The sequence below is a fragment of the Hetaerina americana genome, unplaced genomic scaffold (genome assembly GCF_022747635.1).
Source record: "Hetaerina americana unplaced genomic scaffold, ioHetAmer1.1.p SCAF_3, whole genome shotgun sequence".
NCBI lineage: Eukaryota > Metazoa > Arthropoda > Insecta > Odonata > Calopterygidae > Hetaerina > Hetaerina americana.
Window position 1 is genome coordinate 100,865,480 of NW_027286874.1, and position 28,000 is coordinate 100,893,479.

The window sequence follows — 28,000 nt, forward strand, 5'->3', positions numbered from 1 at the left end:
GACAAGCATCCATTTCGCTGTTTGCGTCCAATGTATAAACGTGGCTTTGGAACAAAGCCACGCGGTCGACGGGGGGGGGGGGGGGTGATAAATAGCGCTCAGGGGTCCCAAATGATGTGTTTTGTTCTTGGAGCCGGGACTGAGGGGGATCGAAACGAGGTGACCTAACAGTGCTAACAGTGTTGAACTTTCAAGGATGTGCGCTGGGGATTTTTAAAATTGCTTTGTTATCCTTTACTTCTTGCCTTAAGCGACATATCTATCCGGAGGAGGTCATAGGTCGTGGAAGTGTGATCATTCACGGCGATTGCTTGCGGGGTGGGGAGTAATTTGAGCCCCGAAGGAGTCGACGTTTTTCAGTCCCAAACAAATGGCACACGGCTCGGAGATGAATCGATCGAGTAGCTAAGGAGTGGTCATTAGCGTCAAAAGGTATCTATTATAAATATAGCTTTCATTCTTATCGGGTTTTTATCTCTCCGTTTGTGGGGAATGATTTGAATCGGTGCAAAATTCATGTATTCTGCTGCACACCGAAATGCGAAATTTAAGCCACGTAGGGAATATGGTGAATGTAGTCGTCTCACCTTGATTGAATACATGTGCCGTTCCAAAATTTCTCTATTCTAGGAATAATGAATTTTAAATGTTGACCGCATTTGTTTTCCCGAAAATCTGTTCCAAAAACTCTGGCGTTTTACTCATAGCGATATCAGTCGGGATTCTGAACAAAGAAAGGAATTTGTTTGTCTACAGTTCCGAAATATTGATGGCCATTTGGCTTATCTCCACTTCCACGTAATAGAGTGTTATCGAGTAACAGCACTCTATTTAAGAATCGTCTTGGGTAGAAGGGCAAGATTTACACCCGACTGGCTTTCGAGTTAAGACAAGAAACAATAGCCATTTGGTCGAAGTAGACCACTTTCGCTCGTTCGCTCAGGAGAGAACCACTTTCGCTCCCATCATCTCGACCACGTGCGAATCCGATGAATTTATTATTTCGATTCCGTGAAGATCTGTAAGGACGGGCGTATGAGGAAATGTGTTTTCGTATGGAATGCGTATAATTTTTGGCTGCGGATAATCTCCCGCGCGAGACGCTTTTCTTCTGTTTAAAATATTAGATTCGGTATCGCGCCATCGCTTTCTCCGAATGCTTGGACACGAATTCTCTCCATTGTGCTCTGGCTATTTATCTGCTCGTAATCTTTTTCTTCCCTAGCAGCGGTCCTCTCAGGGTTTCCTAATCATTGACGTCTTCACTTCCTGAATTATATTTAAAAGTCTTATTGTTCAATAACCCTTGTTTCCTAAACTCTCTTTTTTCCTAGCTAGAAGGGCGGTTAAATTAAGTCTCCACATTGATTCGGAAGCTCTGAAGCGAGTAGATTACAGGGACGGCTCCATTGGAGTATTTTGTTTACAAGGTTTTACTATCTTGTGCCCGATGAATATAAAACGGTTTAGGTCAGCTATTGGCTAATGCTGATGTTGTTGATCTGATAATGTTTAATTATTTCTTCCATCGAGTTGAATACCGAATAGACTGAGCTTGTTAGATCATCCCCTTCTACACGTGCAGAACTTTCGTTTTCATAGTTGTGATATACTGGCAGAAATCAGCTCAAGCAAATTTCGATCATAATTAATAAATAATGTATTGTTCGAAGCAAGCAATATGTACACAGTAAGCTGCGTACCAGTTGGATCCGAGAGATACGATCGGAATAAACGAATACACTCGCATTAAGATTGATTGTGAAATATCGGTCGTGGTCCATAATGAACTACATATTATAGTCGTGGGCGCAATGCATGTTGATTTCGATCTTCCGAGCTGAGCCTTATGTGTAAGGAACACATTTATGTTATTGTACCGACCATTCTTCGACCATCACACAGATTCCTTTACTTTATAACTGAGAGTTGGAGGCGTAAATCGTTTAAACATTGCATTCCTCATTTTCTTATCTTCTTATCCACGTATGCCGTATTCTTCTTCCAAGAATCCATTATTTTCTACATTTCAGGGTTCTATATCTCTGCCCTAAAAGATTAGCATTGAACCGGAACTCGTGGGTGAAATTTAAAAAAATTGAATTTTCATCGTTTCTTTATGGAAGCAATTCCACTTCCAGTAGTCTTTCTCTGTTTCTCCCCAGGCTCCCCATCTAATACGAGCTGTACACTCAATACCAAGGTATTTATGAGCTGTTTGCTAGTTTATTGGTGCTTTTTGTTTGCGATTTGTAATCATTTATTTTGGTCGAAGTTTTTCTCTGCCTGAACATATTATATTCCATTTCTTTAATTTCTAATGAATCTGCTTCGCATGTTAGAACACTATACTTCACGCCATTCCTTATCTTTTAGAATTTCGTCAATGGCGTCCTCCTTTTTTTGGATCCTTGTTATTATATTTTCAGTGCTACCATATTTAGCATGCCCGATGCCTTCCCCTTCCTCCTGTTTCACCCTTCCTCACAATTTCGAATCCTTTTAGATATTATTTGGCCTTATATCTCATTCGGATCACCAAAAATAATAATATTTTAACATTTTATGCGTACATCAGTATTTTAAACGATGTTGTATTTTGCAATATTGGGTTGATGTGAAAAAGTAGACCTAATTTTAGTACTGATTCGTGTTTAAGGAGCTCCAAAAGATAAAGTCCACCATAAATTCTTTCCTTAAAATATTTTTTCAAATTTCAATATGTCCTAATGCAGTATTTCACAGTTTTTCATTGTATCAACGATAGTTATGCGAAAAATGTTCTATTCCGTGTATTTTTTCTTTAAATAATAGTTTGACATTCTATTTCGACCCACATCTGGATGACTATGTAATTATTTGTCCGATTTGCGCATGTAGTTTCGTGTATGCTGGGATATTGTGAGGGATAAATTGTTCGCGGAATCGAAAGCATGAAAAGAGCCAGCCAGCCTTGGTCACGAGAAATGAGTTCTTTTTCTTCTATACTAGTGCACTAATGCGTTTGCATTGAATTCAGCCGAGCACATTCGAATTCCTGGAAAATCCTTGGAACTGCGCGTGAATAGATGTTTATCTCTTGGGTCCTGGATTCCTCTCGCAAAAGGGAACGCGAGTGGATGTGAGGCGGACTACGATCGCCTTCCGATGCCGCGGGCGTTTTCCGAACTAAGACAATCCCTATAAAAATCCGCTTTCCAAAAGAAGGGTTATGTCGTTGGTTTGACGACCTTGGAAAGAGCTCTCGTGATGGTCAAAACAATGTTGAGTACCTCGAAATTCCGAAGCCTGCTCCTTGACCTTCAATCCATTGCGCTGGACTAAGTATTTACAATTTGACTTTCGACATTTGAAGTCTTGCAATGGTCCGACACGCCGAGCTGTTTCTTTTCATTTACACGCAAAGGAGAAGGGAGCGAAGTACCTTGGTCATGACTGGGAATTTGACCTCGTGAGCCTCAATAAAAAATTCACGACCCAGTGCAATGTGGCATTTCGTTCGTTGCCCTACGGCCATCAGTAACTTTTATGAAAACTCACGCGCGATGACTAATAATTTTAATTTTCTCCTTATAATTGAATCAGTTTGGTTTACCACACAGATTTATGTCATTTCCAAAATGTTTTCTTGTAAATAGTTAGTGTAACATATATACTGACTTCCTTTTCCTTTTATTTAATATATTTATAATTGTCATACAGGTAAGGGAACATTTCTTGCAATTCGATTCTCTGAGCAATTAAAAAAATATTGTTAAAATAGCTTTAAATAGCCTGCACAATATAACGCTCACATAACTCATGTAGGCCCGGAGTTCTGACGACGGCGCCTTTCCTGGAAATAGAAGCAGGCACGTTGTCATAGCATCTGCGATCTCAAATAGCCTACTCCAAGAAAGTTTGGCGCTCCACCTTTATTTAAGAATTTCTATCTAGCCTTTGTTCTCATCCCATTTTTCCTCAGAGAGTTTCATGTATACGATTATTCGTATGTGTAAGTCTATTTTTCTTGTTTATCGTCATCTGTGCAAATGAAAATCTGCTTACGTTCTCATTGCAATTCTCATTAGCGTACACTGTAATGGTAAACAATCATGTTACAAGTGAAATGTGCTTTCTGTGACTTTGCTAAATTAGTTAGTTTATTAATAGAGGGGAAGTAATTCAATATTTTGGTATTTATTCAAATTGATGAACAGGAGTCATTGTTGGAGTACTGCAGAGAAGTTTAGAAGGAGAAGGTTTTAACAGAATCTAGCGTGGTAAGAAATGTTATTGGTAAACTACTTATAAATGCGTGGTAAACCCTTAGAAGAAAGCTTTTATTCCTCGGTATGAGTTCAATTTCGAGCTGGTTCATCCCCATGCCAATGCATTACAATGCAACAATTTCAGGGTGTAAAAATCATTCGCCTTCGCCGGGTTTCGATTCCGGATCCCTCGATGTCCGGCCGAGTACTTTAGCCAGTTAAGCTATCGAACTATCCTCTTACACTCCGAAATTTTGGGAGCTTTAAAGGAACATGATGTTGTGACGAAATACCGTATATACGAGGGTCATCCGGAAAGTAGTACCCGTTCGTGCCGCATGAAGTGCTGACGACGCGAGTAGCCGCTGGACGAGGTCAGATAGCTTCAGTGGCTTGTCTGCCTTCTCTGAGCCAAGTTGCGTGACGCTAGCATTGCCTGTGTTGTTTCTGTGATTGTTTACAATGTTTAAAAAAATTGAGAACGCCGCCAGTTGTGAAGTGAGGGCAGTGATTAAATTCCTCAATGCAAGAAACGTTCGCCCATGTGATATTCATCGCCAATTAAAGGAGGTGTATGGAGACAATGTAATGGACGAGTCGTCTGTTCGGCGGTGGTGTCGCAACTTCAACATGGGGAGGGGGAACACACACGACGATGAGCGTTCGGAGAGACCGTCTGTCATTACAGACCAACTGGTGAGCTCAGTTGACGAATTCGTGAGGAACGATCGGCGCGTCACAATTGATGACATCTGTGAGCATTTTCCCAATGTTTCTCGAACAATTGTTCATGAAATTGTTAAACACCATCTGCATTATGCAAAAATTTGTGCAAGATGGGTCCCTCGCGTATCTCAATGAGCTGGCGGCGAAGGACTATGCAGCAGGAATACAGAAACTTGTCACACGTTATGACAAATGCCTTAATTTGCTTGGAGATTATGTTGAGAAGTAGTTTAAAGTATCCTCTTTCAAATAAAATTTTTTATGTTTGTTAATATTTACTTTTGTGTCTTTATTTCACGAACGGGTACTACTTTCCGGATGACCCTCGTACAATGTCACAGGTATTCGTAATCATCCGCGATGCGTCACAGTCCACGAGGTTAAAGCCAACTTTAAATACACGTAGATCGAGGGATCCGGGATCGAATTCCGGTCAAGGCGAATGATTTTTAAGCCATGGAGTCGTTGCATTGCAATGCATTTTGGCGGATTAACCCGTCAAAAATTACTGTCGTGGCATCTCCCGCAGTTTCTTGGTATTCGCCTATGCTTTTACATGCATCCAGAGACGTCAGAAGTTAGCGGCAGAAGAATACATCAGATTTGGAGGATCACTATTATGAATTCAGCTTGTGTACTTACTTATCTGCAATCCACTGTATGGGTGACTAATTTAAATTTATTTTTTCGGAACGAACTATGCGTGTATGACTCACGGTGACTCACAAGCGTGGTCTTCCATGTCATGCGTTTCTTTTGAGTATTTCTATTTGTAACGAGTGGTACCTGGGATACAATAACCACGGGATTGTAACTCACGAAAATCTCGGAGCTTCTTGAGTAAACTTGAACGGATTGGCCGACATAACTCATGCAATGATGAAGCAATTGCATTACTATGAGGAGAGTTACAATTAGACAGCACTGCAATTAAATACATAAAAGGGATATTGGGATATTTACTGACTCTGATATAATGAAAACTTCGTTGCAATTTTCCACAGTTAAAACTTTATTGCCGACCATGGTTTCGATACACTGTATCATCTTCAGGTGAGGAAAAATACAAGGAGAAGGGATATACGAGTATATACACAAGTTACAAGAAGGGGAGGAGGGAGCGGGGGGGTAGGGGGGGGGTTTGTCATAAAAAGAGAAAGGCAGGAAAAACCAATGGAACCCCCGAAGTGCGGGAAGCTCACTCTTCGGGGGGAGGAGGGGGGGGGAAAGGTGTCGTCATGAAGGGCACTGAGGGAAGTTAATGGACAAAAGTGGGGAGGGGCAAGAGAGGAACTGAATGTCGTTAAGTAGCTCTATCTTCTGGTTTCTCCGTTGGATAATCTCTAAACTCTCGAGAGCGTCCAATTTCTTGCTCTTTTTGAATTTGTGCAACGGCTTAAATTCAAAATCCGGGGAATGGTTCTTCTCCAAAAGGTGGGTGGCAAAGATGGATGTGGTGTGGCCTAACGTATAACATTTCCGATGCTCCTTGATGCGTGTGGCGAAATTTCGTCCAGTCTGCCCCACATAAGTCGCATTACATTGGCACTTTAATTCATAAACACCACACTGTTTTTCGATGTCAAATTTATCTTTGTTTAAGCAGAGTGCTTTTGATATGGAAAAAGGGGTGTAAAATGAAACACGGAATTTATCCTTGGGTAGAATGTTGGCAATTCTATAGGACAAAGAGTTTGAGAAGGGGATTTTGCACCATTTACGCGAGGGGTTGGAGTATGGCAGGAGGGTTGTGTGGAGCTCGACGGCACTTTTTCTCAGTTTTTTCCTTAATAGGGAATCAATGAGGTCGTCGTTGTAGCCATTCCTCTCTGCAATGAACTTGATGGTGATGAGTTCTCGGTCAAAGGAAGTTTTAGGCATTGGAATGCTAATTAATCTGTGAAGCATGCAGTGGAAGCTTGCCAGCTTATGGGAAATGGGATGGCAAGAATCAGAAGGAATCACTAGGTCCGTATACGTGGGTTTCCTATAGATGGAAAATACATGTTGGCTCTCTTTGATTTCAATCCCGAGGTCCAAGAAATTTATTGACTGGTTCACTTCCATTTCCATAGTGAAATTAATTGAATTATGCCTGTTGTTTAAGAACTGCACAAATTGGCCCAACTGCCTTTCACTACCACACCAACAACATAGTATGTCGTCCACATACCTATACCAATAGACGATGTTCTTAATGAGTTTTTCGTTGGAATCAAACAGCTTTTCTTCAAAAAAGTCCATAAAGACTTCGGCTAACAGGGGAGAGAGAGGGGAGCCCATGGCAAGACTGTTTTTTTGCTTATAGTATGTACCATTGAAAAGGAAGTAATTTTGTTCCACACATATGTTGAGAAGCATAGAAATTTCTTGGATAGCATAGGATTTCTTGGATTTTTTACTGACTCTGGTTGGGGCTAGATACATGCATATAATTTAAGGATCTAATGTCAAGGCTGGGAGAAAACACGTGGTACAAATGCTTCAGACATTTTTTTTCCAAAGAGCCTTATGTGATGGACGAACGAAAGCAGAGTATTTTAATTGCATCACTCGCTAGTTCTACATATATATCCTTCCTAAAATCTATTATATTTGAAGCTGCAATAATATGATAACAAACTACGCTTTAGCTACTGGACATTCAGTTTCTTATTCAGTTATGTAATTTCATTTCTTTGTATGGATGAAAAGCCTGTACGTGTTACTGCTATGTTTTTTCTCTGAGTTTTATACGGGGCGGAGGATACTTAATATCTTCTTTTCTGTCCAATCGTTACTGAAACTTTCCTCTGAGAGATGTCAAAGTAATTTCATGGATATGAGTTTCAGTTTTCACTGTTTCGAAAATTATTATTTTGTTCAAAGCAACAAATTATGACCCTGTTTAATGTGCAAAATAATATAGACTCCCATGAAAACCTAGTTATGGGCTATTTGATTTATAATTGTTCCAGATGACCGGTTTCAGCGTAGAAAACAAACACTAAAGCGGAATAGAAATTAGTAACTGAATGACGTTACCAAAAATTTTCGTATTTACAGATGATAATAAATTATTTCATTTATGAAAGGATTTATAAGGGCTCGATTTTCAATTATATAATACACATTTTCCTCAACAATATTCGTAAATATTGTATAAAATTTACTGGACCTCATCAAGTTAAATGTATCCCACAAATAAGTGTTTTTACTGATTTATTGTCATTCTAAATTTGTGTACCAACAACCTGCGACGGCATGTAAATTTAACTGTGGCTTTGAGAAACAATTGTTAGCTGGGGGAAAGAGGAGTTCTGAAGAAAATGCTTGCTTATGCTTGCATTAAGATTAATATTCAAAACGTTCTATATCCATTTCATCGTAAGCTCGCCAGCTATGGAAATAAGAGAACGTCGCGAATTGTTTAAACGGATTGCGACTGACATGATTCCTTCCCCCTTTCCTCATCCCTATTCTGAATCACGCATGGACGCCATCTTGCCCCTTCCCGCCGGCACCTAATCTTAGGCAATTGCCACAGCGTCTCTCACGCCCACACGAGCACCCCGCCTCAAGGACGGTCGAACGGCATCCGTGACGAAGCTGAAAACGTAGTGCGTGCTACTTTTTTCGATAAAGGGAAATATATTTTTGTGGAACAACTTTTGAATGGGCGAAATCCCAAAATAGAGGAAATGGAGTATGTATAATGGTTATAACGAAATAATGGTCATAGGTATAGTCTACGTAGTAGTTTTACAAGCAACGGCCCATGGGACGTTGATGAATCGTGAGAAATAGCGAGAGAATGCCCCGATTGGGTCTGAATAAAATCCAGTTGGTTGACAGCGAATGAGTTTTCATCGGGAGCATTCCCTCGCAATCGATTTTCTGTGTCAACTCACACATTTTTGCAATCGTTCCCCTCTCTCAGTTGCACAATCAATGGTTCCTCGCTGGATCATAGGGGTTATTTAAATCACCTCTTGGCCTATGCACTGCTCTGTTAAGATGGATACTCAATTGTAGCTATTTCACACATACGCTCACACCCACGCACGCGAAAACGCACACACACACATATATGTGTGTGTGTGCGCGTGTTCGCGTGCGTGGGTGTGAGCGTATTGTGTGTGTGTGTGTGTGTGTGTATATATATATATATATATATATATATATATATATATATATATATATATATATATATATATATATATATATATATATATATATATATATATATATATAAATATTTGGACGGCACAATAGAACGCAAATAAAATAGTAACACTTAAAAGGACACTCACATTGTAAATTGTTTAAGCTTTCGGCCTTCTTCAGGTAAGACTCATACATATATGTGTATATATATAAATATATATATATATATATATATACACATATATGTATGAGTCTTACCTGAAGAAGGCTTAAACAATTTACAATGTGAGTGTCCTTTTAAGTGTTACTATTTTATTTGCGTATATATTTGCACATATATATATATATATATATATATATATATATATATATATATATATATATATATATATATATATATATATATATATAGCATCATATTTCCTCAAATCTGGCCGAAATGCAGTTTCACGTAGGAGTTGATTAAAAGCTCTGAGTATCATTTCAACCACTTTCCGATTAAATGCCTAGTTATTAGAAATGGTTTGAGCTACATTATGGGAAAAGTCCAAATACTTGCATAAAATAGATAAAGGTTTTTAAAAGCAAACATTCCACTCACCGTTTTATCTTTCTCAAAAACGATAAAATTAACTTCGGTCTCCAACGCTGTTAACGCAATTGGTTGTTTTAAGGATCATGTTAAGGAGTTGGCACAGAAACATCCGCCGCCGCTTACTGCGACTATTCTTCCACTTCCATAATGAATCAGGAGTCTGGGCGGACGCCTTTGAGATTCAGAACTTACGTGGGAGTCTAATGAGATCCTCAGTGTTCGCCTTAGTTCCAAATTACGTACGATTTGGCAAGCACTGCACTAGGTGAAGAAATACTTTCTAGATTCAAGATCTAGATCTCAAGGCTTTTCATTCCAGAGCATTCATGAGTTTCATAAACAAATTACTCAATTAGTTTCACATGTATTTGCGATTTATCATGAAAAACGTTTAGAAAATCCTTCTAAATCGCAGGACAACATTAATCCGTAGGTCTTCCTCCAAGCTCTATAAATGCTTCATGGGCAACGTAATGTTATATCTTAAATTATGTCTTAATATAATAGTTAAAGTGGGGGCATTGAAGTTTTAATTTGGATTTGAAATGTTGCAACAGATAGGCCACCTGAATAATAATGTTTAAGAATGAGACCAATATAAGTGTAAATTCAGCGAATTGGTCACTACTATTGGGATTGTTTCATCTAAATATGTTCAAAGTCGGCGTTCCTTTATCGCTTCCGCAGCCAAAAAGTAAATATATATTCCTAGTGTCTAACTGCCAATAGGAGGGCCGAGTTAGAAATGTAATCTATGCTTAGAGGGTACAGAATACCGATAGTTGATGCCGAAAATTTACGTTAAATTTAGCCAGTCATGAAAATAAACTATTGCCTTTAGAATAAAGTCCAAGCTGATAATAATAGATATTTTACCTTATTATTTGAGTGATGCTGACGATGGTATACATTTATATTTATTTTCGCTCTATGCCTGCTTTATAGGGATGTCCGGATAAGTAATACAGTAATCATTCCCCACGTACAATTAAGAAATTATTATCTAAGTCGATGACAATTCTCTTGAATACCCTTGGAGACTTCAACGAGTGCTAAGACGTTGATAATTTCATCACAAGTGGTGTTGGACCAGAGCACTGAGAACGGAGCCGACGCAGTTCGGGGAAGAAAGAAATTAGAGCAAGACGAAATGAAGGAAGAAGTTTTTGTCCTCGTGACTCCTCCGTCCTTAATTCCTTTGGACACGCCGTGATTGCAAGCACCTCCTTTGTCGGGTGGACGATTTGTCACCGGAGGCGCTAAGGGACACGCTAAGATTTGGGTTGCCTTCCTCCATCGTCACTCGCCTCCGACGCCCGAAAATCGTAAATCACCCGCACTCCACCTCGGTCGCGTTGCTTTTGGCACCCGGGTTAGTACATGCCTGTTTCATTTGGCGTCAGGTGAGAACGATAATTCTTCTTGTGGGAATAGCGTGTCCCTCGTATAGGTAATCGTCGACACAACTTGTACTCGATACAACTTGTAACTCCTACATCTACATCTACATCTACTCAATACCCCGCAAGCCGCCGCAAGGGCGTGTGGCGGGGGGTGCTAGGACACCACCCATAATTTAGAAAAGAAAAAAAAAAAAAAATCGCATGCAATAACAACAAAATCATATATAAAAAAAAAACATGGCATACATTCATGCATGAACACTTACACCCCACACACATGCAAACACTCAAACTACCAACTAACATACACATGCACCTGAAAGTATACCTAACATCTCTATAGTGTTTAATTTTGTTCCGACTTGTAAATTCAAAGTTTTTAATATTTCTAAAGTGACTTCGGTTTCTTGCTATTATGATTACTGATTGTTCGGGGAAAGAATGAGTATTTGTACCTATCTGTCTTGGAATCTATCTCCCTTAGTTTATCTTTGTGGTCTGATCTACCTAAGTAGTGTGGGGCCATTATAATTCCTTCAGTGTCATATTTAAACTCGTTTGTTCTGAACCTTTCTAAAAGTCTAAGCCTCGCTTGTTCTCTCCGCACTTCAAGTGGTTCCCAGCCTAAATCCCCCTCTCCTGTGTTTCGGTGTATGTTAAACGAAATAATCTCTCTGGATTGCCAATGTTTGCCACCCTTTCGTTAAACTGAGACCTGGTAACGAAATTTTAGTTTTTAATTGGGTTTTCGCTTTATTAGGGACAGACGAAGAAAGAGATTCGGTCGTTTTAACGAAATTGTATGGCTCCATCCAAGTTATCACAAATAAGCTTTAATAAAACATATCTTTACCATTATAATAGTAAAGTATTAATAATAATATTTTGCTTAAGAAAAGACTTTAAATATTTTTACTGTACTCAATGCCAACTAAATGCCCAATATAATACTAAAAGAACGTAGAACACACTCGGGGACCTTAACTTTCCTCCGTCATCATGATTTCTGCAACTTTTTCCTGAGTTTTCAGTGAAAAAATTGAGATATCGGCGTTGAAAATCGTTGTTTAAATTAAAAGCATAGGGTTTTCTCACTGTCTAGAAGCCCGAAATTCCATGTTTAGAAATAATGTACTTTCAAAGGGTCTTTGGAAAGACATGTAGTTCTGACCCAACTCTTACTCTGACTCAACATTTAAACATACAAAAGAAATGGTTCCTTTATTCATGCTCTGACCTCCGATTCTTGCTTGTCCGCTGGAGGTCCCTTTCTCCCATACACAAACGGGCCCACGGTTTCACCTTTGTTCCCGCATTTATTTTCAAATACTGTGGTCCTCCCACGCGCCCCACTGAGTACGCCTCAACCTCGCTTTATTTCCTTCGCTTCAAATTAGCAGAAGGTTCCCGAAGCAACCTCGGTCCAATGACTCCTTCCATCTTGATGTTCTCTCCGAAAAGGGAAAATAATTTGGTCGCCCTCCTTGTGTGGAGGAGAATTTTTTATTGATTAGATGTTATTTCTAACGACCGAAGCCACAACTTATAATTATTTGGAGTGGTTTGATGAATATTTTGGCCAATGCCTAAAAGTTTCTTCCTACGAAAAGTCAATACGAACAGTCATAAAGGACCATTAATTGCCTTCAACTTAATTAATTTATATTAGCTAATAATCGTTGAAACTTTTATGTCATATTCGTATTTCTTAGTTTTCTGATTAGTAACTGTTTGCAGTAAGGGCGTCTAACGAGATGAATTAATCATGAAATAATGTGGAGATGTAAATAGTATTTTTCTGGAAGTCGTTGCAACGTTGACATTAAAGACTTTAGACCGTTGTTTATGATTCTAACCGGATTACTGAAAAGTCCCGAAAACTTGGAATGAAATTTGGCAAGTAAATGGGGGTACTTGGGTTGTTTCGCAGTATAAATTGTGGTTATACCAGGGACCAGATGTTCCAGAAATGCGAAACTAACGCAAGATAGCTCGCTATATTTTTTTAAAATGCTAAACAATTTAAAGATTTAACATCACACTATCTATTTTCACTCTTACACTGAACAATTACGATTAATCTTCTCAGCAAAACCAATGTTAACCGGGAATAAGGCACCCAATTGTCTGGATATTACGAGAATTTAGATATTACTTGCTGGTGCCATGTTGAAACGTGATGTCAGAAGAGAGTGGAAATAAATTAATTACCAACGAAGTATAAAATTAATTAAGCACGAGGCCAAATTGCTGTTGTTTCTTCATTGTTATTATAAAATACAAGAGAAGCTCTTAATCGTTATGATTTTCTTGATATTTGATTGGTAATTGAATTTGAGGTTAAAAGTAAAAAATATGCTTCACCCATTCGATTTTCGGCTCTGTAAGTCTAACTCAGCTACATCATTCAATTCAATTTCAATCAATGGACAATAATCTGTAACATATTGTTTTCAGTATTACAATATGTTTCATAAAATGACTCAAGATTTCAGGACCAAGGAAATTGTATCAGTCACTAGGCAAAAAAATGTACACTTCATTTCTTAATATTTGACTTCTCTGTTATGATGGTATGGTAAGTATTTTGTGCAATGTAAAAATTTAAAACACCCGAATCACCCTTTTATTTTATTTTGCATAGGAAATTACGCATTTTAATTTAGTTTGGGTTCCATTTTTTAATCAGTTTAGTTATGTTGTGTATAGAATAATTATTTTTATTTATAAAACTTTATCCGGAAATGCATCTTTTGGGCATACATTTAAGCTGATGAGGGGAATGTCATTTCCATGTAATAGATGTATGTTTTATGTGCTTAAATATTGCTCTTATTATAATTATGGGAAATGCAATTCAGCTAAACCACAGAATCAAACCCGTCTTGAGGGAAGAGTTTTTCATGAGTAAGATCATGACATTATTTTTCCATCAGATACTACAAATGTGTTAAAAACGTATATTACATTTCGCGCTACGAAATTCACCATGACCCAATTCCTGGAGCTACCACGAATCATTGGAGTTGGGTCGAAAGATTAACGATCGCAATCTAGAGAGTACCAATGGATAGCGATAGGTTTAACGCGCCAAAAAAAATCCACAAACTTGCCCCAAGCTTCTTCATGTTGGCTCAGTTGCTTCGACTATGTTTTCTTTTAGTTAAATCGGATTTCTTGTTTTTAAAAAGATTAGTGCATGCCCTTATGTATCCATATTCATCTCTCCTGACTTAAAAGTATTTAATGGAATATCGCTCTTGTTCATACGAAAAAAAATTATCTTACTCATTCCTTTGATTAATTCTTGGCTCCGATTACCGTGTCTTCGTTTCAAGAAAGGAGATGGATTAATATGCATTATATCGTAATTCGTCAGGGGAGCAATATCGTAGTCGTGGAGTATTTCTAGATTAATAGTTACGCAACTAAACAACCCATTGTGCTGGGGAACAATGATGCCATTTAGTGTGAAATGAACAGGGATCTACAATCTCCCTAGCAAGATAACAGTTCTTGTTAGGAGAATTACTCGGGGCCACAGTTAATCGAGATTATTGATATTGACATCGACCCGAAGATGACTCTTCGCCAGTTTCAACTTCGGATCATTTTTCAGAATATCTGGTAACCATCGTATCATCTCTGTCACCATAAGGTTTCTCGATCTTTGATATTGAACAAATTTAGGATCAGTGTCTACTATATGTATGTAAGGTAAATGTATGGTTTGTATAAAAAGAATCAGAAAAATTTTAGAAAAATGGATTTATTTCAGATATCGCTACAATGCCTCAACATTCTTCAGAGCACATCCGTTGAGCGTCGAAAAAATTTTGCCACCAGCTATTCCACGACTCGAAGGCTCCCTGGTAAGTGGATTCCAGAAGGTCCTTAAGGGGGGAAGATTTCAATTTTAGGAATAGAAAATAGTCTGCTGGTGGCAAGTTGGGACAGTAAGGGGGTTGAGGAATCCTCGCTATGTCGTTCCAGGAGGTCTTCGCAAGCAGACACTCGAGTCTTCCCTTAGTCGTCCGTCAAGACTTTTGGGACGAGTTTAGCGTAGATCTTTCGCATCGCCAAATTTTCAGTTAAGAGGCTGTGCACTGCCATCTTATCAATGCCAACACGATCTGAGATCATGCGCACAGTTAACGGACAGTCTAAATTCAACACTTCACGCACACGTGAGGAAAAAATTCTTACCGATACTTTTTATTCAACCTTATAAACATATGCTTACCTTTCACTAAGGGTGAATGGTTATAAAAATATTAGCGGTCACCCTAGTGTATATATCTTTTTTTCGGATGGCATTTACGCGCGTCACCTCAGCCGTGGCTTTGAATACTTCGTTTTTTTTTAGAGAAGCGCCTGAGCACGATGCCGAGATGGATCCCCTCGTCCCTTGATTATGGATTCCGCGGAGGAAAATACGGGACCTCGAGGCGAAGCCTTTGGTGTCCTCGGGGTTCCTTTAACCGTTGCAAGCGGCGCTTTGCCAAAGCGCGTGTAAAAATGAGGAATTCATAATCGGTCGTGGATCATGTAGCTGTTCGGAGGCGTGTCTGGAGAACACCGTATTAACTACGTGATGCCTTAGCCCTGCTCTAGCCTTGCCTGGGAGCACGAGGGCGTGCATTGGAAAGATAAGATGACCTCATTCCGCTTTTGCATGCCGATCATATACGATCACGTATGCTGTGGATGTTTTTTTCTTGTAATTTTGCCTGTAATAATAGGAATTCATTGGGAGAAAAATTCTATTGTAACATTATTGTGATTGTGACAACGGTCTCTTCAAATTAAGGGAGATGAGAATTGATTCAAAAGCATCAAGTTTCCATTTTTTCGGAAAGGTTAAGAGATTATTTTTCTTGAATTCCTATACGATTTTTAATTTGTCTAGAATCCTGACTTGAGGTTCATTGGTGGATAACTCATAAATAAAAGCGAAATCACCGAATCTGGCAAAAACAGATATAAATGTCCTTGGCATTTGCTCTCTAGCCATGTAATGTCTTCTGCTGCCTTTTAGCTAATTATTATACCCAATGATGATCGCATCAATTGCGTGTATTCAATTCCAATCACATGCTGTGGGAAATTAAATGCGGGGTAAGCTGGTTTGAAAATTAATTAAAGTACAATTAGAAATTGATTTGAAATTGAAAGCGTGAAGGGATAATTTTGAAGCATTTCATCTCGCATTTATTAATTTAATAATTGATCGAGGTTGCACCTCTTTTGAATCACCGTCATAGATCCAACATGATCGCTGGAACTGGGCATTACTGCTCCAGAGCACGATCGAAATGCACTGAAAGAAATGTTTCTTTTTTTACCGTTCACCTCTTCTTTGAGCAGAATAACAAACCCGGAGTTCCAGAAACTATTTCAAGGGAAGTTGAGATGAACCGTCAGGGAAGGAAAAAATAAAGAATAGTATCTTGCGAGGTTTCCCCCTCCCTCGCCCCCCAATCCTCCCTGTAACAGCGACGGGCGTGGAATCGGGAATGCACGCGTGCACTTAGCGGCTGATCCTCTATTGTTTCTTGCCCTCCGCGGACATCCTCCCTTTCTGTAACCTCTCCCACTTTTCCCAACCATTCCCACGGCATTAATTAAAATCCTGCCTGCCTCCTCTGCCCAAGCAAGCCCCGCAAAAAGAATGAGGGAAATGAATAATTGTCCGAGGACATGGAGCGAGGATGGATCGGAGGGAGGGTGGGGGGTTGTTTATATGCGGGGGTGAGTGCGCGGGGGGTGGAGTTCCAACCCCTCTACCCCCCCCCCCCAATGGTTCGATCCCTTTGATTCCTTCGCCATGTTTGGAAGGGTCCTATGCTCGCTTCCATTTTCGTCCGGATTGCAACGTTCTAGTCTGTTAAGGAATATGGTGTAATACCTAATTGGCGTTGGTCGACGCCACGGGCACTGTGTGAATTTGCTATTAGGCAGTTTAAGGCAGTTGAAAATTGCTTCTTAAGAACTAAATAATGAGGTGAAATTTTATTTTGCAGCTCTTCTTATTCCCATCGATGGTTACTTTGACACGCACCATACTTGCTAAAAAGTTGTCCTTGAAATGATTGCTTTGTTTTGCATACATTGCCGAGTACACATAGCGATTTTTATTTGTGAATCGACGGTTAGCAAGGGAAAGAAAAAGATTGAAACAAATTAATTAAATTTATACGCCACACAATAATGATTTGTACATTATTTGTAGTGTGTATCGCATTTACAGCGTGTATAATGTGTTAAGGTATGTGTAGTGTTTCAATATTAAACGCACTTGAGCACCTTGGCGTTGAATGGAATGTAATGGCCCCCTCGTCAATTGCCTATTATTACTAAAAGGGAGCAGTTCCGACTCGACTTCATTTATAATTAATAGTTTACATTAATATCTCAATCCATTAATATATATTAATTCTCATGAATGTAAATTAAGCGTATTATACAATTGAGTTTAAGTCCCAAACTTTCCAATGATGCTAAAAATAGGTTCGTCCAACTTGTCCATGCTAAAATCTTTGGAAAATGATCATGAAATTGAATGAGATAAGTATTAGCGAATTATCGTCATGCGAGGGAAATCGGAGATACATAGATATATCGATATTATTTTTACCGGTAGCAGAAAACTTCTGTTGTGTTCATTGTTTTTCACACAATTACTACACGAGGATATCGTTTTCAGAGCGTAAAGTTAATTACTTAATTAAATTAATTAATTTTAATCGTCAAGAGATAAGAGAAGCACTACTGCAGCTGTCGGATATCACCGCCAACTTTCATTTCGAGATTTTAACGATGCTGTATCACATGCACTCTATAAAAAAAGAGTATATCTCATGAGCTGTGGTGGCTCTATAACTTACAGTGTTCGCCATTTCAGGTCGTGAAACCTCTTCCTGATACCACGTCTCATCGTTTAGTTATCCTTCACATCTGCCATGTAACTGGAATTACATTTGATTTATTCCTCGTGCTCATCTCGTTTTTCAATTAAGTTTGTCGTGATTACCATGCGCGATTTACCCGTCCTGATGTTAAACTTGGAATTAGTCACTAAGCGGCATTTTTCTGACGCCACTTATTCACGCCAGTCGACTTGCAGTTAACCCCTGTGCTTCATTCAAGTTCGTTTTGGTCCGATTCAATTTTCTAGTCCAGACACTGGGCGAGGAGGATGGGGAGATAATTTTCCGAGGAGAGAGGAAGCTGTCTGTCCATCGCCGTCTCTTGTTCTCCCATCCCCGCACCGCGCCCCTCTTGAAGCTCCTCCTGTCCCTCTTGAAGCAGGCTCATCACGCGCGCCTCCTCGAGAGATGCGCTCTCCCGGGGCCGAGGGAGGCGAGGCGCGCCGGAGGGAATGGGAGGAGTTTGGCGGGGCGAAAGAGAGCGAGTGGTGGGATGGGGTGAGCCTTCCCCTCGCCCATAAACCATAAGACTCGCGGGACGATCTGTACATGGACAAGAGATTGCCACGCGGAATAAAAAGTCTGCGGAATTGGAAGGGGACTGGTCTAAGTCGTCTCCATCCACCGTATGTAGATATTTTCATCGACGTACGTAGATGTTCGTTGATAGATATGATGCTAAATCCAGAACTTGGCAATGAAATTTCATTTTTAAATAAATCAACGCTTTATTTCATAGGCATAGTTTATAGTCAGTATTCATTTGTTTATAATTTTTTATTTTCCATTTTATCCAGAAAATATGACACTAAAATGCAATTTCAACATGGGCAGAGAAATTATAATTGCATCAGTTCTTTTTCAACAAAATGAGAATACAGTCATATGAATAAATATTTATTGAAAAATGGGTCGCTTTATTAACTGAACTGTGGCTACTTTCATATGATAAGGAGGACGAGAATAGGTTTCAGAAAATTTTACAAATAGAAGACCTGTACTTTTTCTAATGACTAGTTCATCCGTATGAAACAAACAAATGATACTTTGGCCGGATCTTAATTTTAAAAAACGTAAAGCTCGATGTCTTGATTAAAATGCTTTAGTTTGCCAGCTGTGCGACCCGCCATAGACGTGCGTCTGGGAACAGAGAGCAGCGAGAATTAGATGCCCGTTTTTCGGGGTGAAACAACCTTCTTAAGAATAAATCATATTGTTTCCGATGTCTCACGGGGCGGAAATTGCATTCAATTAGTCGAGTTTCGACGCCTTCGGAGAGAGATAATGGTGCGTGAAATGTCTCGGACGGCGTCGAGGGGGATGCGTCCCGACGCATATCCTCCTTCCCATTCCATTGCCACCCCTCACAACCCGGCACTCACGCCGATTTCATTTGAAACCATACGCGTGCGCGTGAACGTACGTGATCGAAAATTGGTTCACAATGCTCTTCAAGCATACAAGTAAAATGCTTGTTCGCGGCAAGCGATTTTGTGGCAATTATTATAGGATCAAGCAATAGCGCTGGTTTATAATGGGATTTTTTATCGTTTGTTAATGCTTCTTTAATTTTATAAAAATGTTGATGCTTATTAATTTTTTTATTATTTTCTAATTATTTTATAATTTTTTATTAATTTTCTTAAAATGTTATTGCTTATTAATGCTTATCCGTCAGCGTTTTCGGTTAAGACACGGAAATTGATTTGCATCAGTTTGTAATGTGATGTCGGTGAGTAAAGTTAACGTGCTAACTGACCAATCTCAGAATTCTAAAATGAATTCCGCCCTCAACCGCATTGGCTTGTAATGCCAAGAGTACCTGGGTATCAAACCATCGACGGTGCGACTAATACTACCTTGATCAAAAATTTCCCGGAATTTATTCAGAAAATTAAAAATACAAGTTTATTCATCTAAATCTATATTGTCCCCTTCAAAGTAATCCCCATCGACTGCAACACACTTATGCCAGCGCTTGATCCAATCCTCGAAACATTTTTTATATTCGGTTTTCGGTATGTCCATCAGTGCTTCCTGCGATTTTTCCATTACTTCCTCTCGGCTGCTAAAACGCGTTCCCCGTAATGGTTTTTTAACTCGATTGAACAGAAAGAAGTCACAGGGAGCCAAATCAGGTGAATTCGGTGGCTGTTGGATGGTATTTGTTGCATTTTTCGTCAAAAAATTACGAATAATGATAGCACTGTGCGACGGTGCGTTATCATGGTGCAAAATCCACGAGTTTTCTGCCCACATTTCTGGTCTCTTTCGGCGAATTGCTTCACGCAAACGTCTCATAACGCCCAAATAATACTCTTTGTTTACTGTCTGGCCTTCTGGCAAAAATTCATGATGCACTACACCGTTGTAATCCATGAAAACCGTCAGCATTGCCTTCTTTTTTGACTGAAAACGACGTGGTTTTTTTGGTCTCGGCTCATTTGGTGAACGCCATTCACTTGCCTGATGTCTGGATTGCGTGTCGTACTCATAAACCCACGTCTCGTCTCCAGTAATGATCCTTTTGATGAATGTGGGATCGGATTCAGCCTCGCAAATCATGTCTTTTGCGACGTCAACACGGTCTCTTTTTTGCATGAAATTGAGGTCTTTTGGCACCAACTTTGCTGCTACACGACGGAAACCCAAATCATTAACCACAATGTCTTGGGCGGATCCATAGGCAATGTTCAAGTCCTCCGCTATTTCTCTGATGGTTAATTTGCGGTTATTGACCAACATTTCTTTTACTTTATCAATTTTTTCACCGACTTTCGATGTCGATGGTCTGCCACTGCGTTCATCATCTTCGATTGACTCACGACCACTTCTGAACCGCTCGTGCCACTGGTAAACGACCGTTTTTTTTTAGAGAATCGTTGCCGAAACACTTTTCCAACATTTCCAACGTCCGTGCGCCACTAAATCCGTTTTTTACGCAAAATTTAATACAAGTTCGTTGTTGCAAATTTAAATCCATTTCTGCAATTGTAAAAAATCGCCAACACACACAGAGATAGATGTACTCTTGGCTACGTAACTTTTGCAAATGTCAAGTTATGACACTAAGATTTAAAGGGAATATCAACAACAGATGTACCAATTTAACAAAAAAAACAGAACTCAAATCGGAACGATGGGAGAGCCACACGGTGGTTATTCCGGGAACTTTTTGATCAAGGTAGTATTTGGTGTGTTCTCCTACCACGTGGCGTTTATCCATGATGTCCGCGATGATACTAGAAATGCTAATAAGTGCTATGAAATGCTAAAGCATTGGAACAAGATTGAAAATGTCCTCAAATTTAAGAAATTCGTTTGGTGAAAGATGGGAAGGATTTTACAAGATGTGAGGTATAGTTTACAGATATTGAAATCACCGACCTCGGGGCCTGCCTGCGTTGTTGATAAAATACGGGAATTTAAAATTAATGAAGAGAAAACTCTCCGGTCAGTCGAAGAAATGCATTGGGAAATATTGCAGAAGAGATAGATATAATACAATCGAGGCCCGAGAGGCATGGAGAGAAGATAAACTTTACCATTGGACCAGCCTCAATCTGGTTTATATCTGATTGGTGATGTTTAGACGGACATTGAGAAAGAGTCATGCCAAGAAACAGAGAAAGTGCGACGGAAAGAAAAGAGAGACAAGAAATTAGAAAAAGTAATGAAAAAGGACGCTAAGAAGCCTAGAATATCAGGCACAAGTTACGGAAGTTTAATGTTCTTGTGTTATTTTTGAAATATTTCCCTTAAATTCATTTTCTTTGCCTCCTCTGATCGCACAAAAGGCAAAAAATAGCTAAAAATTGACGGGGGTTGCACATGGATATGCAGAATAGGGGGCGCATGGAATTCGTGGAAGATTACGATGTACAGGATGGTAAAATCGAAAGAAGGAATCGTTTTAAAGATTCCCAGTTACGAATATGTTTGGTAGCCCAAAGGGCAGGTTGTTGTTTCTCAATTATTTGATCCTATAATAGGTGAAATAAAGTTATTCTTGAAAGTGTGTAATGTATTGTGCGATACTATATTTTGTATAGTGATACAAATATCCCCCTGTATTTTTACTAACTTATTAAAAATTTAGTGAATACTTAGCTTACCCAATTTCGCCCTCATGGGTGACAAATGAGAGCGGTGCGTGGCGCCCCGGGGTGAGGGTTGGAGACGGCGACGGGAGGCGAATGCGCGTCAGGACGCATCTCGCTCGACGCCGACCGCGGCATGCCACGCACCAGTATCTTATCTCTATAAAGGCGTCGAGACACAGCAAATTGAATGGAATTACCGTCCCAATGAATCCATCGAAAGCAATTTTATTTACTCATAACGTCGATGTTTCACCCCGAAAAACAGGCATCTTGTTCCAGCTGCACTCTGACCCCTGGCGCACGTCTATGGCGTGCCTCACAGCTAGCAGGGTGGAACGTATGTTTTCTCTATAAGTCGATCACTTTTAGCGTACGAATTGAAATGCCTATCAAATTCCTAAAAAAATGGTGTCTCCATGCTGTTACATACATTTCATTTATGATTTGAAAAATATTATGTTTCATGAATCGTAAGAGAATAAATAAGCCTTCTGATTGCACGGCTCATCTTCAAAAGTACTGGAAATTGATTTTTATAGCTTACGCAGAATCGACTTCGTGCAATTGACAAACCTACCGCCTTGAAAGTAGTTTTTACGCTTATGACCTCGACATCTTTTTCCATTAAAAAAATGAACCATTCATTACTATTGGTGCCTACTTTTATTCATTATCTGCATTACGACGTTTCACATTGAAGTCGTGACTTTTGTAATCGCAACTCCCTCATTCGTGGGCATATATAAATCATTAGCCTTCAGTTTAAACATCTGTTTAATATTAAGCTCATCCTTTTTTTCATAAGTCAGATGTACCTTCAAGATACGATGAAAATGATGAATGAATTCTCTTTTGTAAGAAGCTAGACTGATTTCCTGTAAAAAACTACGAACGAGCATTCCTCTTTCTGTAACCACATAGGTATTTGCACCCGTTCCGCCGTGTGTCTGCTTCTTCCTGCTCTGTTGACCCATGCGGGATTTATTTTTTACTCCAGTTTATTGAAAGTGAGAGCTCACTTTATTGCTTTCATAACTTACGGGGTGCAGTTATGTATTTACCCGACACCATCATTGTAATGAGCATATTTTTTATCATAACGAGGCATATGGCTTACAAGTGTTATATATATATTTATATATATATATATATATATATATATATATATATATACAGGGTTCGTCCGGAAAATAAGTGTACTGAGCTCAGGAAAAAAAATTTATTACACTTTTACATATCTTAAGCTAATATTCCTCAAAATAGGACCCTTGTGAGTCGATACACTTGTTCCAGCGGCGTTCCCATTCCTGGAACGCTCCCGCGAAGGCATCATCGGGAACCTCTCGAAGACTCGTCGTCGACCTCTTCTCTGCCCTCCACGAACATCTTGTGCCACCGAAAGATCATGTTTCTGGACATGGCTGACTCCCCGTAAGCCTGGTTAATCATACCGACAGTTTCGGTAGACGATTTCCCAAGCTTTACCGCAAATTTGATGGAATAACGCTGCTCCAAAAACTTCGGCATCGCGTTCCGTGACGTGGGTCGAGCGTGGAGGTTCGCGTTAACAGAGCTCCTCACTACACCACAGCTCAGAGCCGACTGCCTTTTTCAGCGTCGCTTGCCAACATACCCCCCTCCAATCGCAGCCCGTTAGAGCGGTGCTGGGCGCGCCTGGAGCGGCGCGCCCAGCCCAGGAGTCAGTACACTTATTTTCCGGACGAACCCTGTATAAATAAATAAATAAATAAATAAATATATATATATATTATATATATATATATATACATGCAAACACATATAAACACATTTGTACACACGCATGTACACAACAGCGTGTGAAATTCACACATCAGGTTAGGGGGGCCAGTTCTTTTCCCTGTGTCAGTTTCTCAGGAAGATCTGGTACCCAAAAAATACATACAGGTAGTTTGGGTGAAACTTATGGTGCCTAGAGGCGTGCCTTGGGAGTCGATCCCCTGACCTCCGACCAGAAGTCCAATACTCTACCCACTAGACTACCATGCCACTATTTAAATATGCATACATGTATATATATTTTATATATATATACTATATATATATATATATATATATATATATATATATATATATATATATATATATATATATATACACACTTAGCACGAATGGACACAGACAAAAACACAGGAACACCCAAAAAAGAGGCTCACTAACTTTCGAATTTTCGGTAGTCGCAGCCACCTTCATCAAGGAAGAGAGGAATAGAACAATGGAATACGAGGGCTGGAGCGATGGATGGAAGGGGAAGGTGGGGAGAGAATTCGGAAGGGAATGGTTTGGAGGGCCAGCGTTAGAAGGGTGGGGAAAATGTAGAAGGTAATGGGGGCGGAGGGGGGATGAAAATATGTTTGGAGCAGGGTAATTAATGCCTAATATTGAATCCTGGCCAATTCCAGGACTCCAAGAGCCAGATGAAGGATTGCTCTAATGTTTTGAGTTTCATTGGAGGATCAGAGGGTGGGAGGGATGCTAAGATGGATACACTATAGCATTTATCAAAGGGATTGTTGGGTTCGGAGGCGTGTTTGGGGATAGGGAGCATATCAATTGGGGAAGAATTCTTGCATGAGGCCCGGTGGTTGTTAATTCTAATATTAAGGGGTGTGATACACTGTCCAATATAATAGGCAAGGCAAATTTCCAAAGTTAGTTAGTCTCGTTTTTGTGTGTTTCTGTGTTTATGTTTGTGTCCACTAGTGCTTATGCATTATTAAGTGTTATACATTATTATTCACGTCCGTGAGACTTTCAAAAAGTGTTATATATATATATATATATATATATATATATATATATATATATATATATATATATATATATATATACACACATACATACATAAATAGATATATAAAAACACTTTTTTTCTTTATATATATATATATATATATATACACACACGAGTATACAATTTTTTTAAACATTGTAAACAATCACAGAAACAACACAGGCAATGCTAGCGTCACGCAACTTGGCTCAGAGAAGGCAGACAAGCCACTGAAGCTATCTGACCTCGTCCAGCGGCTACTCGCGTCGTCAGCACTTCATGCGGCACGAACGGGTACTACTTTCCGGATGACCCTCGTATATATATATATATATAGACACATGCAACATATTTTTTCGATAGATACATGTATATATGGGTCGCGGTAGTCCAGGGGTAGAGCGTTGGACTACTGACCGGGGAGCCCGGGATCGATTCCCGGGCAAGCCTATCTAGACACCTAAAGCTCCAACTCTGTGATTCGGGTACCAGATCATTCTGGGAAATCATAACCAGCACAGGGAAAGGAACTGGCCTCCCTACCCTGATGTATGAATTTCACACGCCGTTGGACTTAGTACTGTGTGAACTCCACCATTACCTACTAAACCGACCTTCGGGTTGATTACTGTGTAAATGGTTTTATACACACATATATAAATGCCTATATATATATATATATATATATATATATATATATATATATATATATATATATATATATATATATATATATATATATATATATATATATAGTTGCGTGAAGAACATTTTGAACAAGTGACACGGGTGTCCCTCATTGCAGCCTTTGAAACTTTGCGATAAAATAGACTAGTTTCTGTTTAACGAATTTATTTTACCGTTTGGAGCTAAACGGATGAATCCAAGTGTAAGATTCTATAGGTATGGAGAAAAGTATGAAAGAAGGTAAATCAAGTTTTCAAACTGATCGTTCGCAAACACGTATTCTTCGATACATATGAAATGCTCGTGGGGAAAAAATGAATTCAATCATTAAAGGTGATGAATTTTTTCATCATAAAGGATGACTTTTCAAGAATTAAGACTTGTTCAATAGCTCCAAAGGAGCGTGTTTGCATGCATTACGGTACACACCGCAAAAAACGTTGCATTAAACGTTTTGTGTTATTCATAAAGTGATGTCATCATTTTGAATTCCTGGTTGTTCAACAAATAGTTAACTCATTAAAGTAAGATCTGGTTCTTTCCCGGCGTATTGAGTGTAGAAATTCCGCTCGGTTATTCCACTGGGTGAGAGTATCCATTCTGGCCGACGTTTCTATGCTCGACTCGGCGGGCATCGTCTTCAGAGCAAATGTAGAGACGATACCTGAGTCGAGCGTTAAAACTTCGGCCAGAATGGAGACTCTCACCCGGTGGAATGCCCGAAAGGAATTTCTACTGTTAACTCCTGATGTACTTCAAGAGTTTTCTATTCAAGTATTCAGCCCGCGTGAAAACCTGATCCGATCCCCGTCAAGTAATTTTGCGAAATCAAACGGCCTACAACATACAACACTTCACTGGCTTTCGAAACGAGGTGAACCTAATTTCTTACAGCAGTAGCAGGGACAATATAATTTCATGTTGCGACAACAAATCTTTAATTCTTGTGTCCGCATCTTATTGCTGTTGCCAATAGACCATGATGATTCACAGACTGAAGAAACCGTCTGATTTGGCAATTATCATTTACAGGGTTCGTCCGGAAAATAAGTGTACTGATTTTTTCCCGCCGCTCCAGGCGCGCCCAGCACCGCGCTGACGGGCTGCGATTGGAGGGGGGTATGTCGGCAAGCGACGCTGAAAAAGGCAGTCGGCTCTGAGCTGTGGTGTAGTGAGGAGCTCTGTTAACGCGAACCTCCACGCTCGACCCACGTCACGGAACGCGATGCCGAAGTTTTTGGAGCAGCGTTATTCCATCAAATTTGCGGTAAAGCTTGGGAAATCGTCTACCGAAACTGTCGGTTTGATTAACCAGGCTTACGGGGAGTCAGCCATGTCCAGAAATATGATCTTTCGGTGGCACAAGATGTTCGTGGAGGGCAGAGAAGAGGTCGACGACGAACCACGGCCTGGACGCCCATCAAAAATGTGCGAAAAGTTCGCGATGTACTGAACTCTGATCGTCGTCTTAGTGTTCGAATGATAGCAGAGCAGTGTAATGTGCCAAAAACAATAGTGCACGAGATTAAAAACATCTGGCGAGCGATCAAAAACATCTGGCGGCTGCATCACGACAGTGCGCCGTCTCACACCGCGCTTGTCGTGTCGGACTTCTTGGCCAAGCACGGCGTGGCAACGCTGCCGCACCCGCCCTACAGCCCGGACTTGGCACCACCGGACTTCTTTCTGTTCCCGAAGATAAAGAGGAGTTTGAAAGGAACGCGATACGGGACTTTGGACGCCGTCAAAGAGGCCGTGACGACGTGTCTTCGAGAGGTTCCCGATGATGCCTTCGCGGGAGCGTTCCAGGAATGGGAACGCCGCTGGAACAAGTGTATCGACTCACAAGGGTCCTATTTTGAGGAATATTAGCTTAAGATATGTAAAAAAGTAATAAATTTTTTTTCCTGAGCTCAGTACACTTATTTTCCGGACGAACCCTGTATGTTCTCAAAGCAAGTGGAGGTCATATGATGAGTTCTTTGCGTATAGTTGCACGAATAGTAAAAATGTATTGGTTTTGACAGCATTCAACGTGAAATCGGTCACCTGCACGAGCCTCTTAATTTATAAAGGTACCCTATCTTACATTTTAATTTATTGTAAATTGTTAATTTGAAATAGTCGACCGTTGATTGGAAACTGCCAGGGTCATAAAGGAATATTTGCATGAGAAAATGGCCGCCTATTTTTTTACCATGGCGTCACCATTCATATAGGGAATAATGGGAACGTCTCAGTGATTACAGTATTCGCAAAATGTTACCTATCCTGTTCTCTCTTATTTTTACTTATCGCAAATCATAATAAATTAAGCTGTTAAATTAATTGATTTTACATTAAAATATC